We start from the raw sequence: 6,021 nt of genomic DNA on the forward strand, positions 1-6,021 counted from the left end.
ACTAGTAAATCCCTCATTCTGATGAGCAGGGAAGGCTTGGGTTTGAAGTGTTGGCATTACATTCTAGAGCAGTAAACACTCATTAATATTTGAAGCAAGCTAACGAGAGTTGAAGGAAAATCGAAATTAAGACAAGCTGCCTTTCTTGGAACTAAGTAATTTAGTGATATTGACCTTATTTATCATAGGAGTGACAGTGAAATTTAGTGTAAGACAGTAGGTCAGACAAGCTGATAATACTTTGTGAATATATAAATCCATCAGTGTTGCTGAGCTGTGTTTTCAAAATGTAGTAGCATCTGTAGCAAGGTGAGTTGACGGTGAAATATGAAGTCAGACATGATGCAGAGGAACAACTTAGCCTTGTTGGTTTTTAAAAAAATGTTTGGCAAGACATGTTGGAGGAATAGAAATATGTCTTAATGTCCACAGGAAAGATGGGGAGGGACTTTTCACTAGAGAGTGTGGTGATAGGAGAAGGGGTAGTGGTTTTAAACTGAAAGAGGGGAGATTTAGGTTAGATATTAGGAAGAAATTCTTTACCATGAGGGTAGCAAGGCACTGGAATAGGTTGCCCAGGGAAGCTGTGGCTGCCCCATCCTTGGAGGTGTTCAGGGGTAGGTTGGATGGGCTTGTGCAGCCTGGTCTGGTGGGAGGTGTCCCTGCTCATGCCGGGAGGTTGGAACCTGATGATCTTTAAGGTCCCTCCCTACCCAAATGGTTCTATGATTCTATGATTAATGTGGCTTCATTCTTGCGGGTATCTTTCACCCCAGCTACGTTTATTAGTTCCAAGATGTAGAGGTGTGGTGTTCCTGTGCCAGGCAACTGTGCTCACTTACTCACCAAATGTGATCTCTGGGCCAAATATTCAAATGTGCCTCTGAACCTTGTACATACATTTGCAAAACTTCAAGCTGGATAGTTGGACTCAGTGTTACGGTATTTTGAAAGCTACATTTCCAGTTGTGTTACATGCACTGTGTGTGTTGTGTTGGTTTTTTTTTTTTCTCTCCTCCCTTTCTAATTGCTGTCTTTTGCTGTTTTTAAGAACTGTTTCCACACTCGTCTCTCTGCTGGTTCCCAACAACCACAAGCTAGGTATGGCATTAATAAGGAACTAGGCTGGGTGCCTAATGACATGCAAAAACTGCTTGACACGCTGGGGCAACATGAGTGATCTCCAAGCCCTGGGTGAAAGCAAATCCCAGGGCAGTCGATGGCTTTAAATTTCTACGGGTCGTTTAGGAAAAGAAAATGGTCTGGTGCAGCTCTCCTTGTTCCTTTGTCTCTTGCTTTGATTTTTTGTGCATCTGCCTAGAAAGCTTTTCCAGACGCCGTGTAGGAGGAGTGGTGCTAGGGAGGCGGGGAGTCGGGCTGCTGCCATTGAGCCCGTTCTGGATTGCAATTATTGGCAAGCAAAGCAAACATTTCATTTCCCCCTAATTAGCTCCAGTTTAGGGAGGCAGGTTAATTTTGACTGCCACGCCCTGTCTGCACAAGAGCCCTCACTGCTTTATTTGATCCTTTCACACAGCAGCAGGCTGTGGGCAAGGGGATTTAAGATTAATTTTCAGAAAAGGCTTGTAGAACACACACGTTCTGCACTTCCCCCCCCCAAAAAAAAAAAAAAAGCTGAAGCTCAGGTTACCAAGATGATAGAAAAATATGGAGAAAAGGGCTATTTTGGAGGCTTCTCTACAATAACCAAACTGCAGATTTCAGCTGCTTTTCCTTACTTCAGGGAAGCCTGAGCTCTCCATGCCTGGGAATATTTGTTTATAGCCTACTTTACAATAAATAAATAAGGAAAAAAACTGGGTTGTAACTTCTGAGATCACAAAGCTTGACCTTTTTCCTGTACTTGGTCAGTTCTGTGAAGTGGGTCACGTAATAAAAGCTTGCAGGAAATGAACAACTTGTGGGCATTTCTCCTCTGCAGAGGGCTAGTTTTACTGATTATTACGGCAACAATTTCTGAAGGTCTTTTTAGAAAAATACTTGGCCTTTTCCAGTATTTCTGGTATTTAATTTGTTTATTTTTTTTCCACTTCAACGCTGTCAATTTTTCTTTCCCAGAGGTGGAAACAGAAAAATTCTGTAACTTGCATCCAGTCAGGTTGGGGAAGTTGGAGGAAATTACCTGTGATTTGGCAACCTCTGTTTTTCTTCAGTCTCTGAACAGTTTATTCCTGCTCTGAACTACATTCTGTGGGCAAATGACATCCCTAATGCTTGAATCCTGCTATTAGGCTGAATATAAAAACAGCATGAGGGACACATGAGAAATTTGATTTATTTATGTTCTCTTCCATTTCCCTCCTTCCCAGTTTTGGTTGGTTTGTCTGCTTCCACCCCATTGTAGAGCTATTAAACAATAGGTGTCCCTGTCTTGAAAGGCTGTAACTTCAGGCCCTGTAGATGGAAAGCTGATGCTTCTGAGCCTTGGAAGTCAGTCAGGAGTGGAAGAACTCCTGGCTGCTGAGAATGTCTCTGTCCCCTCCCCTTTGTAGAGTTTCTGTGGGGACTAAAAGTTCTTGCAGGGTCCTGGCTTCAGCAGCAGAGCAGCACAAAGGCCACATTGAGAATAGCTGCTGGGGAAGCCCTCGTTCCTTGCCTGCCCTGTAAATGCAGTTCTTTCTCCATGAAAAGCCCTGACATCAGCTCTTGGAAAAATCCAAGTGCTTGTGTCATGGAAAATAGCTGAGGCACTTGCTTGGGCTGGGACTGAATGACTGAACTGTGGATGAAACTTCTCTAGAGATGCTTTTCTTCTACTCTTTCCAAATGTTACTGTTCATGGAGAAATGGAAACCATTCCCATCTGGAAGTTTTACAGGGAGAGTATGCTCAGGAAAGGACTTCACTTGTCTATAGCATCTTCAGTGCTAAGGAAAGGACTTCACTTGGCTATAGTATGTTCAAAGTACCATGCTTGTAATTGTTTATTTTTATTTTGTCTGTTTAACAGACATTGTTGCAAGCTCCTTGGAGAGCTGGTCACATCTATTTGCAAAGGAGTACTTCCCAGAAGAAAGCCATGTTCATTTGAATGGACATACTACCTGTATCATCAGGAGAGTCCATGTACCTTCTTGTGTAGAGGCAAAATCTCCATGTCCTTGTAATCTGCATCATGAAGAAGACTTATTTTCCAGTTCTGCTTTCATCTTTTTAAATGGTTGGGGTTTTTTTCTGTATTCTTGCTTCCTTCTCATGCTGTTGCCTTCCCCTTTACCCCCCTTGACAAAACCCTCTCCCAGAATGTATCTCTAGTTAACTGCAAAAATGAAAGATATATCTATATAGCTACTTGGTTTTTTTAAAGCTCTAAGAGGAAACACCCCTGTGATGGGAAGACACTCTCACTAGCACCACTGGAATTCTCTTCCCTGTAGAAATACCTTCTTCTTTGAGTCCTGACCTTCTCAAAACCATCAGAAAGCTTCTAGCTCTCCAGACTTGTGAAAAGACGTAATTTTTTCCCCCTTGATTTATATCAAATTTATTTATTAATATCAACCTTGACCTATTTTGCATTAAGTCCTTAACTCAGCACTGTTGGTTGCCATAGTGCTGATTCCATGCACTGGTCCTTATGCTGATCCATCAAGTTGGATGGAGCTCTGAGCAACCTGGTCTGGTCGGAGGTGTCCCTGCCCATGCAGGGGGGCTGGATCTAGATGATCTTGAAGGTCCCTTCCAACCTAAAACATTCTGTGATTCTATGAAGTAATATGTTGCTGGGCTGTGTTGGCCACTCTGTGTTTTCTAACATTTTAATGTTAGAAATGGGTTTTCTAACACTTTTAATTTTAAAGAAAAATGGAATGGCACATTCTAGTTATGGATAGAAACATTGATGGGCCACAAAACAACATAACATTGAGTTGGAGTTGTGCACTAACACTTCAGGAGGGCAAATCCAACACTGAAGTTGCTGGGAATATTCAGAAGGTGGAAAACCATGCAGAACTCTGAGAGAGAAGATCTGGGCTTTCCAGTCACTTCACTAAACTTGCCACGTTCCTGCTCAGAAGGCAGTGGCTGGGCCTGGTCACAAAGCTCTCAGTAATCTAAAGCTAATAATGCCACGAACGATTCTTCCATGAGTCATTGCGTCAGCTGTGGTTGCTGCCTTGGACTCCTACAAAAATAACATGGAAACTTTTATTGCCTGGCTCAGTTTCGCCTCCTTGTGCACTTGCTGCAAGTTCATAAGATCTGTCCCTAGGTTCTGACAGCTCCCAGGAATCCAGGCCATTTGTGTCCCTTCTTCAGCCTCACTGTTCCTCTGCACCTTGCCTTGCAATCTGTTCTCATGACTTTGGAGTGGAGAGATTTGTTCTGGGGAAGAAAACTCCTGAGCTTCTGTACTTTAATATGGGGGAAAGATGACACTGCATAAAGCTGCCCTTTAAGTGGGTTAATGCTAAGGTAAATAGGCTGGATGTGTTGAATCAGGGTTGTCCACAGAATAGCTGATGTGGTTGCAGCTGGAGTTTGTGGGCAGAGCAGTGAAATGGCAGACTTGTGTCTGCGTTTTTTCTTCCTTGCTCATAGTTGCCTACTTGCTGCATCTGTGTTTCCCTCTATCCCCCTGTCAGTTGCTATCTCATCAGTTCCTTTGACTCACCCGCAGCCCTATACAGACCGTGTCTCCCCTTTGTGCTGTGACAGAAGATTGCCTTTAGCTCTATATGAAGGTCACATTGGTACTGCTTTTGTTCAGGTCATGTCAGCACTCTCCCATAATACCTTTCTCAGGGCTTTTAAGCTCTGCAAAAAAAACTGGGTATGTGCATCTGCAAACTGGAAAAACAAACAGACTTTCTTTCTTTGTTGGTTTGCTTCTTCCTGTCTTTTTAAAAAAATAATAAAAGTACAGATGTAGTGCTTAGTGACATGATTTAAGCACTGGACAGGTAGATTATGTTATGGTAGGTGGATTTAGGTTGTGGTTGGATGTGACTTCAAGGTCCTTTTCCAACCAGGATGATTCTGTGTCAAGATGAAATTCCTGGAATTATCTGCATAATGGCATTTAGAACACCCATGTTTACTGTGCTTTCAAGACTCTTAAATCTACTAGATTGAGACAGAAATTGTGGCCTTTTTCTGACATTCCTCAGAGCCAGGGGTTGAAAATGAAGCTTAATAGGTACTGAAGATGCTGAATGCGTTAGAAATAGAATAATAGAATATGCTGAGTTGGAAGGAACCCATGAGGATTGTCAAGTCCAACTCCTGTCCCTGTGTAGGGCACCCCAGGAATCACCCCATGTATCTGAGAGCATCATCCAAATGTTTCTTGAACTCAGGCATGAAATAGTCATGAAACTGTTCAGTGATTTTTAACTGTCACCCAAAAAGAGACTTCAGTTCTTCAATTTTAGGATCTATTTGAGTATGTATGAAGAAGAAGAGAGTAATTGTACAGCTCAGAGTAATTCTGAACCAGCTCAGAAGTGTAGCTGCTGGTGATACAGCTTCTACTTTTTTTTTTTTTTTTTTACCAAAATCCATGGAGATGGTGCTGGCAAAAGGCTTCTCATTGACTAATTACCTGGTGAAAACGTCCTGAAGTAGATTGAGGTCATTTTAAACAGACATACTTTGGGGTTTTTATGGGATGGGGGGTGGATTGGACAGTGAGTTAACCTTTGGTTTTCCTCTTTCTTTTCTAAATGTGTGATAAAGACAAATGACTGAATCTGTAATATTTCTCATTTCTCCTGGGTTTGGGGTGGTCGGGTGGTTTTGCTGCTTTTCTTTCCCATTTCCAATTCTCTGAGAGGGTTTGTCTGGAACAAGCAACATCTTATTTAAATGAAACTAATAAAGCAATGAAGAAGCTTCTACTGCAACTGTTCATCTCCTAATTAAAGATTAGTTCTGTCAAGCAAGCAGTTTTTGGCTGTTCTCTTTTGTATGGATTTCACAATATTTCTTACTCATCTCAGCACAAGTTGTAGTGATTTGTATTTGCATCGTGCAAACACATATGCTGGATTTCAGGCA

Source organism: Chaetura pelagica, unplaced genomic scaffold (assembly GCF_000747805.2).
Source record: "Chaetura pelagica isolate M959 unplaced genomic scaffold, ChaPel_1.0 scaffold583, whole genome shotgun sequence".
NCBI lineage: Eukaryota > Metazoa > Chordata > Aves > Apodiformes > Apodidae > Chaetura > Chaetura pelagica.